This window comes from Arvicola amphibius, chromosome 5, assembly GCF_903992535.2.
Source record: "Arvicola amphibius chromosome 5, mArvAmp1.2, whole genome shotgun sequence".
Taxonomy (NCBI): domain Eukaryota; kingdom Metazoa; phylum Chordata; class Mammalia; order Rodentia; family Cricetidae; genus Arvicola; species Arvicola amphibius.
In genome coordinates this window covers 3,352,170-3,365,534 of record NC_052051.1, presented here as the reverse complement: position 1 = coordinate 3,365,534, position 13,365 = coordinate 3,352,170, and positions in this window count along the sequence as shown.

Sequence of the window (13,365 nt, the reverse complement as noted above, 5' to 3'; positions counted from 1 at the left end):
ACAAATGCAAACAGGGCTGAGGGTATATATGTAGTGCTGTGTTATTTGTATCTTGATAAACAAATCTGGCCTGAAGACCAGAGGCAAAGCTAAAGCCATTAGAGGTCAGGCAGTGGTGGCATATACCCTTCAATCCCAGGATTTGGGAGACAGAGTCAGATGGATCTCTGTGAGTTCAAGGCCAACCTGGGCCACACAAGATCAATGCAGAAATAAATCCAGGTGGTGGTGGCTCACACGTTTAATCTCAGCACTAGGGAGTCACAAGCCCTTAATCCCAACACTACAGGGAATATAAAATGAGAGGAGAGAGAGGCTTAGTCTGCTTACTGTGCAGTGGCCCAGACTTCTCTAGTTGCTTGGTTGTTTTGCTTTTCTGGTTTTCAGGTTGAACCCCAATTTCTACTTCTGGGTTTTTATTATCTGTGCTACATATATACATGTAATTTAGGGGCAGAGCACTGACTAGCATGCACTAGGCTAGCTCCAATTAAAAACAAAAACAACAAACAACCAACAACCGAAAAGTGCCAGAACAATTTCATAGTCAAAGAGGAAGAAAGCCTTGATCTCGGCCTCTGTCCTTACATGAAAACCAGCTCAGCTCAGCTTTTCCATTGACGAGCTGACTGGTGCTGAAGAGGCTCCAGCCACAGGAGTGGTAGTTGCAGAGGCCTTGGCAGCCCCTGATGCAGAGACCCAGAAGACACGGTGAGGACAGGGAACGGGTCCTCATCACAGAGCTGGGTGGGTGTCCAAGGTCATGAAGGCACACCCCAGATGTCAGCCTCTTCTCCGTGCCCAACCAGGAGATGGATCCCTGACTCCCTCGATGTGAACTTGGTGGGTTTGGAAGAACATGGAAGCACACTCTGGGTTATGTCTGTGAAGATGTTTCCAGAATGATTTACCTGAAGAGAAGAGCCATCTGAACACAGGCAGGATGTTCCCGTGAGCTGTGTCCTACTGTGAAGAGGACTCTGAGGGCAGCATCTGCATCTTCTCTGTCTGCTTCCTGACTGGGTGCAATGTGAGCACCTGCTTCAAGCTCCTGCAGCCGTCCCTGCCACACCTTTCTCAGTGACAGGCTTTGTGACAGTGACTTCATCCATTGCCCCCAGGCACTGGATAGTGTCTTGGACCCTGCTGTTAGCTGCTGCTGCTAACTGGTTCTAATGGCTAGTTCACCCCAGTCAGTGGCTGCCCAGTTACATGGGCAACTTTTCCAAAGACACTTCTAGGTCATGGCCGAAGCCCACAACTGTCTGAACTCTAAGTACCAGGAAAAAGCCACATTCTGTCTTCCCACTGACAGTTTCATGATTATCCCTCGCCATCCTCTGCCCCCACCACACACACACACTGGGGACACTGGGGCCCTTGCAAAGAACTTGGGTCCATACTGTAGCCTCTAATTGGGTTTTCTATATGAGAAAAAGGAAATGAATTAGGCCTATTTTTAAAAATTAGCTCAACATAGGTTATGGGACTAGGCCATTGATTAAAAGCCATCAAAATTCTATAAAAAGTTAAAATAAAGATTATGGGAAAATTAGAAAGACAAAATATCACATTTTTTCTCTCATGTAGAATTGTAGAATCTATAATTTTATATACATATGCATGATATATAAATAAACTGTGTGTGTGTTTGTGTGTGTGTGTGTGAATCAGAATGAGGGCTAATAGGAGAGGGGTCTAAGCAGATAGAGCAGGAGGGACAGGAGTTGGTAATGGGAGCTGAATATGAATAAGGAACAATGATACATATGAACACTTCATATTCAAGCCTGTTATCTGCACACTAAAACTTTAATTAAAAAATAAAGAACCCCCTCAAACCATTATTTTTCATGGTTCAGTACAAAACTTTTAGAGTCAACATCAAAAGCACAGCGGTGCCTGCCCTGTGAGAGAGGAGGGCAGAAGACAAGAGCATGGGTCAGGGCTTGGAAAATTTATGAATTGTCAAAACGCAAGGATAAAATAACCAATCAAACGAAAAATATGCTAATGCCGTGGAGTGTTTGCTTAACTAGGCAAGGATGTGCTACTTTTGTTTATGTTGTGGAATATTGCTTTAACTATGTAAAGATGTGTTACTTTTGTTTATGCTGCAGACTATTACTTTAACTAAGTAAAGATGTGTTACTTTTGTTTATGTTATGGAATATTGCTTTAACTATGTAAAGATGTGTTACTTTTGTTTATGCTGCAGACTATTACTTTAACTAAGTAAAGATGTGTTACTTTTGTTTATATTGTGGAATATTGCTTTAACTATGTAAAGATGTGTTACTTTTGTTTATGCTGCAGACTATTACTTTAACTAAGTAAAGATGTGTTACTTTTGTTTATATTGTGGAATATTGCTTTAACTATGTAAAGATGTGTTACTTTTGTTTATATTGTGGAATATTGCTTTAACTATGTAAAGATGTGTTACTTTTGTTTATGCTGCAGACTATTACTTTAACTAAGTAAAGATGTGTTACTTTTGTTTATGCTGCAGACTATTACTTTAACTAAGTAAAGATGTGTTACTTTTGTTTATGTTGTGGAATATTGCTTTAACTATGTAAAGATGTGTTACTTTTGTTTATGCTGCAGACTATTACTTTAACTAAGTAAAGATGTGTTACTTTTGTTTATATTGTGGAATATTGCTTTAACTATGTAAAGATGTGTTACTTTTGTTTATGCTGCAGACTATTTAAGTAAAGATGTGTTACTTTTGTTTATGTTGTGGAATATTGCTTTAACTATGTAAAGATGTGTTACTTTTGTTTATGCTGCAGACTGTTACTTTAACTAAGTAAAGATGTTACTTTTGTTTATATTGTGGAATATTGCTTTATCTATGTAAAGATGTGTTACTTTTGTTTATATTGTGGAATATTGCTTTAACTATGTAAAGATGTGTTACTTTTGTTTATGCTGCAGACTATTACTTTAAGTAAAGATGTGTTACTTTTGTTTATGTTGTGGAATATTGCTTTAACTATGTAAAGATGTCTTACTTTTATATTGTGGAATATTGCTTTAACTATGTAAAGATGTGTTACTTTTGTTTATGCTGCAGACTATTTAACTAAGTAAAGATGTGTTACTTTTGTTTATATTGTGGAATATTGCTTTAACTATGTAAAGATGTGTTACTTTTGTTTCTGCTGCAGACTATTTAACTAAGTAAAGATGTGTTACTTTTGTTTATGTTGTGGAATATTGCTTTAACTATGTAAAGATGTGTTACTTTTGTTTATGCTGCAGAATCTTTGTGTAAAGATTGTTACTTTTGTTTATGTTGTGGAATATTGCTTTAACTATGTAAAGATGTGTTACTTTTATATTGTGGAATATTGCTTTAACTATGTAAAGATGTGTTACTTTTGTTTATGCTGCAGACTATTACTTTAACTAAGTAAAGATGTGTTACTTTTGTTTATATTGTGGAATATTGCTTTAACTATGTAAAGATGTGTTACTTTTGTTTATGCTGCAGACTATTACTTTAAGTAAAGATGTGTTACTTTTGTTTATATTGTGGAATATTGCTTTAACTATGTAAAGATGTGTTACTTTTATATTGTGGAATATTGCTTTAACTATGTAAAGATGTGTTACTTTTGTTTATGCTGCAGACTATTACTTTAACTAAGTAAAGATGTGTTACTTTTGTTTATATTGTGGAATATTGCTTTAACTATGTAAAGATGTGTTACTTTTGTTTATGCTGCAGACTATTTAACTAAGTAAAGATGTGTTACTTTTGTTTATGTTGTGGAATATTGCTTTAACTATGTAAAGATGTGTTACTTTTGTTTATGCTGCAGACTATTACTTTAACTAAGTAAAGATGTGTTACTTTTGTTTGTTGTGGAATATTGCTTTAACTATGTAAAGATGTGTTACTTTTGTTTATGCTGCAGACTATTACTTTAACTAAGTAAAGATGTGTTACTTTTGTTTGTTGTGGAATATTGCTTTAACTATGTAAAGATGTGTTACTTTTGTTTATGCTGCAGACTATTACTTTAACTAAGTAAAGATGTGTTACTTTTGTTTATGTTGTGGAATATTGCTTTAACTATGTAAAGATGTGTTACTTTTATATTGTGGAATATTGCTTTAACTATGTAAAGATGTGTTACTTTTGTTTATGCTGCAGACTGTTACTTAAACTAAGTAAAGATGTTACTTTTGATTATATTGTGGAATATTGCTTTATCTATGTAAAGATGTGTTACTTTTGTTTATGCTGCAGACTATTACTTTAACTAAGTAAAGATGTGTTACTTTTGTTTGTTGTGGAATATTGCTTTAACTATGTAAAGATGTGTTACTTTTGTTTATGCTGCAGACTATTTAACTAAGTAAAGATGTGTTACTTTTGTTTATGTTGTGGAATATTGCTTTAACTATGTAAAGATGTGTTACTTTTGTTTATGCTGCAGACTATTACTTTAAGTAAAGATGTGTTACTTTTGTTTATGTTGTGGAATATTGCTTTAACTATGTAAAGATGTGTTACTTTTATATTGTGGAATATTGCTTTAACTATGTAAAGATGTGTTACTTTTGTTTATGCTGCAGACTATTACTTTAACTAAGTAAAGATGTGTTACTTTTGTTTATGTTGTGGAATATTGCTTTAACTATGTAAAGATGTGTTACTTTTGTTTATGCTGCAGACTATTACTTTAACTAAGTAAAGATGTGTTACTTTTGTTTATGTTGTGGAATATTGCTTTATCTATGTAAAGATGTGTTACTTTTGTTTATGCTGCAGACTATTACTTTAACTAAGTAAAGATGTGTTACTTTTGTTTATATTGTGGAATATTGCTTTAACTATGTAAAGATGTGTTACTTTTGTTTATGCTGTAGACTATTATTTTAACTAAGATGTGTTACTTTTGTTTATATTGTGGAATATTGCTTTAACTATGTAAAGATGTGTTACTTTTGTTTATGCTGCAGACTATTACTTTAACTAAGTAAAGATGTGTTACTTTTGTTTATATTGTGGAATATTGCTTTAACTATGTAAAGATGTGTTACTTTTGTTTATGCTGCAGACTATTACTTTAACTATGTAAAGATGTGTTATTTTTGTTTATGTTGTGGAATATTGCTTTAACTATGTAAAGATGTGTTACTTTACTTTTGTTTATGCTGCATTTGTTTAACTATGTAAAGATGTGTTGCTGTTTTACCTTGCCTGCCTAAGGCACCTAAGTAGTCTAATAAAAAGGTGACTGGCCAATAACTAGGCAGTAGAGAGATAGCAAAGGTTGGTTGGCAGAGAGAATACATAGGAGGAGGAATCTAGGCTTGAGAAAGAAGAGAGAAAAGGACGAGAGAGAAAAAGTGGGACATACCCAGGGCCGGACAGCCAGCTGCCAGCCAGCCAGACGTGGAGGAAGCAGTGTAAGTAGGACATACAGGATGAAAAAAAGGTAAAAACCCCCAAGGTAAAATGTAGATGAAGAGAAACAGGTTAATTTAAGTTATAAGAGTTAAATGGGACAAGCATAAGCTAAGGCCTAGCATTCATAACTAATATTAAGTCTTCATGATTTAGGTGCTATCTATCCGTCAAAGAAAGCCCGCTACAGGCAAAGCCACGGTGTTGCACAGAGAACACACAGATGGTAAATAAGCAAATAATGAGAAATGTGATGTTAGCTGTGATACAAAAGTGCATGAACCTCGGGGAAAAGCACCCACGCCCCCGTCACCTCAGCTGAAGGAGGAAACCAGCCAGTGAGGGCTGCTGAGAATGCAGAGGCACCGGGCCACATGGTGGTGCTTGCAGGCATCAGATATCGTAACCACTCTGAAGAGTGTGTCAGCTCCTCATAAAGCTGAATATGTAAGTGCAGGCGACCTAGCAATTGTGCTCTTGGGCACAGCTCCCAGGTTAGTGATAACTTATGTTCACACAAATCTGTGCCCAAGTGTTTATTACAGCTTGATTCATAACAACCTCAAGCTGGGAACAACCCATGTGTCCTTTGGTGGGTGAGTGAGCAAGCGGTGTGACACACTGTAACATGGAGTAGCACTTAGCTGTTGGGGCAGCTGGCCCAATCCCTGCGTTCAGGGGCGTGGCTGCTCCAGCGGGGTAGCCATGCCCCTTAAATAGGATTGGGGAGCCGGAAGGCGCCCGGTTCGTTTGCCCCGCGGTCACTCCGCTGGACCCTTGGTTCTGTAAGTTCCCTTATCTCCCTTTGTATTAAACTTGAATAATTATAAAAGGACTATTTTTGGTTATTTCCAATCTTCGCCGCATCATCTGGCGCTCCAACGTGGTGCTAAATCCACTTAAAAACCTCGTGGGTCAAACCGCGACTCGCTTTGGCCCCGCGGCCCGGCCGGAGCCCGAGCTCCCCCCTCCCTCCCAGACGAAACCGCGCCTGAAACCAGGCCTGCTGCCCGGGAGCTGTTTGCCCCGTCTCACGGGCTGCTCCGCGCGCTGCGGGCGGGTGGATCCGGCTCAACTTTAGTTGGGCTGATTGAGCCGGAGAACGCATTTTTTTTTTAATTATTATTATTCCCACGCCTCCATTCGGAGCAACGCAGTATCCTTTGCTGTACCGGGCCGGCTGCTTTGCTCGGTCCAGAAGCTGTTTGCCCGTCCTCGCTGGTCGCTCCGCTCCGCGCAGCGGGGACCAGAGTCCGCAGCTCCCTCCTGCGCTTGCCGTGCGTCCCAGTAGCCAGGTACAGACACCCGCCATTGAAAGCCGTCCGCGCGCGCGCGCGATCCGCCCCCTGGGCTTCCCTCGGCTCTGCGCCCCACGCCGCGCCGCTCTCGCGCCCCGCTGCACTCCCCCTCCCCACACCTCAGGGCCAAGTCGCCCGCCAAATCGTTTGTGAAGTTCTTGCAGGGAACCGAAGCCCCGCCCCGCCACTTCGCCGCTGCTTCCACAGCTACGGTGCTCTGCGCGGAACGCCATCTTTGGTTTCCTACACACGTGAAACTCGGGGCCCTACGCCATCTAGTGGCAGACAACGGTAATTACAGGTAATTTTTCATTTGATTAAAAATCAACCGTTCGGATTGACAATGTCCGACAATATCACTATTAACGGATTCTACAACTTGTTCAACTACACGATGACTGAATTTTTGAGCGATACAGATGTGGTTTCCCTTGGCTGGATATTTACAGGGTTTGGTATCTTCTTTATTTTTGTTTGTTTCATTACAACGTGGTTGGGAAATAAAAAGGAGATAGAGTCCTTACAGGCAGGAGCTAAAAAACTAAACAAGGACATAAATGGTTTGGAAAACACTAATAAACAGCTTGAAAAGATGGTTGCAGCTCTCGAGGAAAGGGATAAGAGACTTTCCTCTGAGATGGCTTTGTTACTTGAGAAATTTGGAACTTTCGAGGAGAAGTTTGAATTTCATGAGGAAAGGAATAACAGATCTCTCTCGGAGATGACTTTATCGCTTGAGAGAAAAATGCAAGGTATGGAGTCAGGAACAACGGATCTGAATCATAAGTTACAATCTCTGTCGGTAGGAACTGAAACATTATCTGAGGAGATTCGAACCGTTAAATGTATTAACAAGACTTTATCAAAGAGCTATGAAAGATTGCTGGACAGAATTTCAATACAAGATGGCACCATTCATGCCATGAAAATTCTGTCCAAGGATGAGACGTTATCGGTATTGGACAAACTTCATACCCTTGAATCCTCTATGAAAGCCTTGGAACATAATACTGGGCAAGAGATTGAGGCATTGCAGAAGGCAATGGTAAATAGATTTGAAAAGATCGAGGAACTTATGGACTCTCATGAACAGGAGCGAATAGTACAAAAGAAAGTCCCAACCCCATCGAATAGAACTCTCCGGGATAGCTTCAATAGAACTCTACCTATTTTCCCAGTAATAACTACAGAAAAGGTGACTGGTTCTAAAAACCCTAAGATCACCAAGGAATATACATGGGAACCTATCCGTATGAATGATCTGAAAGAAATTAAACAAGCTGTTATGAATTTTGGGATGCATAGCTCCTTTGTTAAGGAGATGCTAAAGTCTTGGTCCCTTACAATTAACCCAACCCCTAGGGACTGGTTGGACCTAGTCTCAGCTGTGTTAGAGAACGGTCATCAGTTGAGCTGGAAGTGCATGTTTAGACAAGAGGCCAGGCTTTTAGAACAGCAGGAAAGATCAAAGGGAGTTGACATCACCCTAGATCAAATTATGGGTGAAGGACTTTATTCTGATCCTCTAGAACAAGCTAATTATGATGAACACACTCTATCCATATGTACTACCGCAGCCTTGAAGGCTTGGGACAGGGTTCAAGACCCAAGACAGAGAACGGAATCATATATCAGAGTTAAACAAGATCCGAGAGAACCATTTGTGGACTTTTTACATAGACTAACTAAAGCTGTACACATAGGGATATCTGACCCAGAGGCAAGGCAGGTAATAATTGAGTCCTTGGCTTATGAGAATGCCAATGTAGAGTGCAAAAGGGTATTGACGCCCCTAAAGATCAGATCAGCACCCCTGGAGGAATGGGTCTTACATACAATGAATATTGAATCGAATGAGCTTCACGCCCATCACGCCCATCACGCCCATCACGCCGATAAGTGGGTAGAAGATGCCATTGCCAACGGTACAAGAAGATATCAGAATACCAAATGTTTTAATTGTGGCAGAATAGGACATATGAAACGGAATTGCAGACAAAGGACTTACAGAAATAATAATAATAATAATGCCTTTGCCAGGAATAACAGGAATAGAAGGCCTCAGCCTTCAGGGTTATGTAGGAGATGTGGGAAAGGCAGACATTGGGACAGCGAATGCAAATCATCAAGAGATAGGCAAGGAAATCCGTTGCAGGCGGGAAACGCCATGGGGGGCCTCTCGCAGGCCCCCATGGCGAATGTGGTCCAGTCATTTCCCGTTACAACGGAGAACATGCCTTGTCAGGACAATTAGAAATCCCCATGTCTGCTGTTGGAAGCGAAAATAGCCCAAGAGATGAATTACGTGTATTTTGGCAAACTTCTATAAGTGATCAAAGACCAAAGTTAAGAGTGTGTGTAAATGGCATTTTCATTACTGGCCTGCTGGACACAGGAGCGGATGTTAGTATCATTACTCCAGAATCTTGGCATCCGTATTGGCCACTACAGGATGTAAATGTTCGACTTTTGGGAATTGGGACCCTATCTCGAGTAAGGCAAAGCACTAGATGGGTCGAATGCATCGGTCCTGAGGGACAGATAGGAAAATTAAGGCCATATGTAGCTAATATTGCAGTAAATTTATGGGGTCGTGACCTATTGCAGCAATGGAATACTCAAATTAACATTCCTGCTGCCTCTAGAGCATATATTTCTGAGGAAAACATCAAAAGGTATTACAGATGGCGAAAACCAGCCATTCGGGCTGTACAAGAACACAAACCAATGGATGCCCCTCCAGAACCACCAACGGCCCTACCTCTAAAATGGTTGACTGAGAAACCGATATGGACAAAACAATGGCCTTTATCTGAGGAAAAGTTGCAAGCTTTAGAACAGCTAGTACAAGAGCAATTGGATGCTCGACATATAGAAGAATCTACCAGCCCTTGGAATTCTCCTGTATTTGTGGTTAAGAAAAAATCTGGTAAATGGAGAATGGTGACGGATCTCAGAGCTATAAACAGGATTATTCAACCTATGGGCTCTCTGCAATCTGGACTTCCTTTGCCTTCTCTATTACCGAAAGGATGGCCTCTCATAGTTATTGATTTGAAGGACTGTTTCTTCACAATACCTTTACAAGAAAAGGATAGAGAAAAGTTTGCCTTCACTGTACCTACTTATAATAACTCTCAACCTACCAAGAGATACCAGTGGACCGTCCTCCCACAGGGCATGTTGAACTCTCCTACCCTGTGCCAATACTTTGTGAATCAACCATTACAAATAATACGCAAGATGTTTCCCAAATCCGTTGTTTATCATTATGTCGACGACATATTATTGTCTGACTCAGACATGGATACCTTAGAGAAACTGTTTGAAGTGGTAAAAACAGTTCTACCTAAATGGGGATTACAGATTGCTCCCGAGAAAATTCAGAGAGGAGATTCTGTTGATTATCTAGGTTATAGAATAGGTTTGCAAAAAATTAAGACACAAAAGGCACAAATTAGGAGAGATCAGCTGCATACTCTTAATGACTTTCAAAGGTTGTTGGGAGACATTTCCAGCCTTCGACCGGCTGTTGGGATAACACCTGATATGATAGTTCACTTAAACAAAACCTTAGATGGAGAAAGAGACCTAAACAGTCCCAGAGAATTAACAGCTGAAGCAGAAAAAGAACTGACAATGATTGAAGAAAGATTGCAAGAAGCACATGTGGATAGGGTGAATCCAGAACTCAGTAGTATTCTCGTTATATTGCCTTCAAAAATTTCTCCTACAGGAATTCTAATGCAAAGAGATGATATTATTTTAGAGTGGCTCTTTCTACCTCATAAGCCAAGTAAGAAATTAAAAACCTATGTGGAAAAGGTTTCTGAACTAATCATAAAAGGTAAATTGAGACTTCGCCAACTAGCAGGCATAGACCCAGCAGAAATCATAGTGCCTTTCACCGCTGATGAGATACGAAAATTGTGGGAAGATAATGAACCATGGCAAAGAGCTTGTGCTAATTTTTTAGGAGAAATTAATAACAACTATCCAAAAAGCAAAAGGCTTAACTTTATAAAGAGAACTTCTTGGATTCTTCCTCGAATTGTCCGTGATGCTCCGATAACTGGAGCCCGCACGTTTTATACTGATGCTAATAAATCAGGGAAGGCAGGCTACAAATCAGAAGACTTGAGTAAGGTGGAACAAAGTCCTTATGATTCTGTCCAAAAGGCAGAGTTATTTGCCATTCTTATGGTGCTAAGGGATTTTAAGGAACCTCTTAACATTGTTACTGACTCACAATATGCAGAAAGAGTTATTTTACATATTGAAACTGCCGAATTCATACCTGATGATACTGAGCTAACCTCATTGTTTATCCAGGTACAAGAAATGATCAGGAACAGACTTTGCCCTATGTATATAACACACATCCGATCCCATACGGGTCTGCCAGGTCCTTTAGCACGTGGCAATGCAGATATTGATCAGCTATTGATTGGTAGTGTGCTGCAGGCTTCCGAATTTCATGAAAAGCATCATGTCAATAGCAAAGGCTTGAAAAAAGAGTTTTCTATTACATGGCAACAAGCTAAGGAGATTGTAAAGAAATGCCCTACTTGCTCTTTCTATAACCAAGCACCACTGCCTGCAGGGACTAATCCAAAGGGCACCAAAAGGAATGAAATTTGGCAGATGGATGTGTTCCATTTTGCAGAATTTGGAAAATTAAAATATGTACATCATACCATTGACACTTATTCAGGATTCCAATGGGCAACTGCTTTAAGCTCAGAAAAGGCCGATTCAGTAATCACTCACTTATTAGAAGTCATGGCCATCATGGGTATACCTGCGCAAATAAAGACGGATAATGGTCCAGCTTATGTCTCTAGAAAAATGAAACGGTTTTTTGCCTATTACAATATTAAGCATATTACAGGCATACCCTACAATCCTACAGGTCAAGCAGTCATTGAAAGATCAAATAGGACGATAAAGGAAATGTTAAACAAGCAAAAGGGGGTGGAGAATACCCCCAGAAATAGATTACATAATGCTTTACTAACTTTGAATTTTCTCAACGCTAATGAAAAGGGGACAACGGCTGCAGAGAGACATTGGATAATGGAAAAGTCTGTTGAATTAAATCAACCAGTTTATTTCAAGGATGTGCTAACCTCACAATGGAAGCCAGGGGATGTGCTGCGTTGGGGAAGGGGTTTTGCTCTTGTCTCCACAGGAGAAGAAAAATCGTGGATACCATCAAAATTAATAAAGGTTCGGTTTGAAGAGGAGAACCCCCTTGGAAAAGAAAAATAACAATTCATGCACAAGGATGGTGACCATACTGATGGTAAGAAACATATAGTACGGGGGCAGGGTTTTTTTCTTATCCCCACAGGAAGACACTCACCTTCAAAGGACCTGAGGGACCCTGCATACCTTGAATATTGATGAATTGGAGCCAATTGCAACCCAACAAGGATCAGCATTAACATTGGGTAAGCTCGGTGAGTATAGAAAACAATTTTTGTATGTGTGTCAATATGCATTTCTTCATAGATATTCAGAGCTGGTTTCTTGGAGTTGGACTCTGGCCCAGTCCCTCTCCAATTCCAACCTTGTTTATAAGAGATTTCTCAGAGTTTCTGTCTCAGGTTAGGAGTAATATTATGAGACAGAATATTAATAACAATAATGTTGATAATGGTACCAATATATTTGCCTTCTTTGCCTTCATTCATATCTATGGTTGTTTTTAATGCACCTTTCATTGAAGATATGCACGTATACGTCTGTATGTGCCCTTGTAGATAATGCTTATCTCTCTCACAACAAACGACAAAAATTTTTTTTCTTCAGTAATCTTTGCAGTTTCCAGGATGAAGACGGGGCCCCGCAACATCAACTCCAACTAGTTATTATGACGTCATGTTTTAGTAGCGCTAATTTTTGGCCTGTTTTTTGATACCAATTGCACAGAACACTTTTGAATGGTGCACATTTTTGACAACGTTCTGGCCTCATTTTTCAAAAAAAAAAAAAAAAAAAAAAAAATTCAGAGGCTGGACACATTTTTCCTAGACGAAATGTTACCCTGGGTATTCTACCATCATTTGCTTTCACAGGAACCCCTGGGAAGAAAAGTCGCCCCTATGTCAGCTGGAAGCAATCTTGGATGACGACGCCCCCCCCCCCTCCCAATAAAGTTTACCCTCAGATTTAGGGACACTAACTGGCGGCTGGTATAGGGTGGTCGGGTTGTGGAAGGCTTTATATGGACTCAGGGGTATAATTTATGTGTATATCTATATGTAAAAAAAAAAAAAAAAAAGGGGGGGGGAGGGAGGGATTAACTGGTGATCTGAAGGAATAATTGATTTTTGTGAGTTATTGTTTTTCTTTTTTTTAAAAAAAAAATATATGAGTGTTGATTCTTGTATATTGATATATTGAACATTATATGAGAGTATGATACCACCTCTGTTTGAAACAATTGTTATATTGACATTGTTTACTATATTGCAATGTACATCTCTACCTCTGATATTATTTATGTAATGACATTGTTTACCATATTGCACTGTACATTTCTACCTCAGATATTATTTATGTAAGGACCCTGTTTACATTTGGAAATCATTGTCTTCATTTTTTGCACAGTCGTCTATTCTATTAGTCATACAG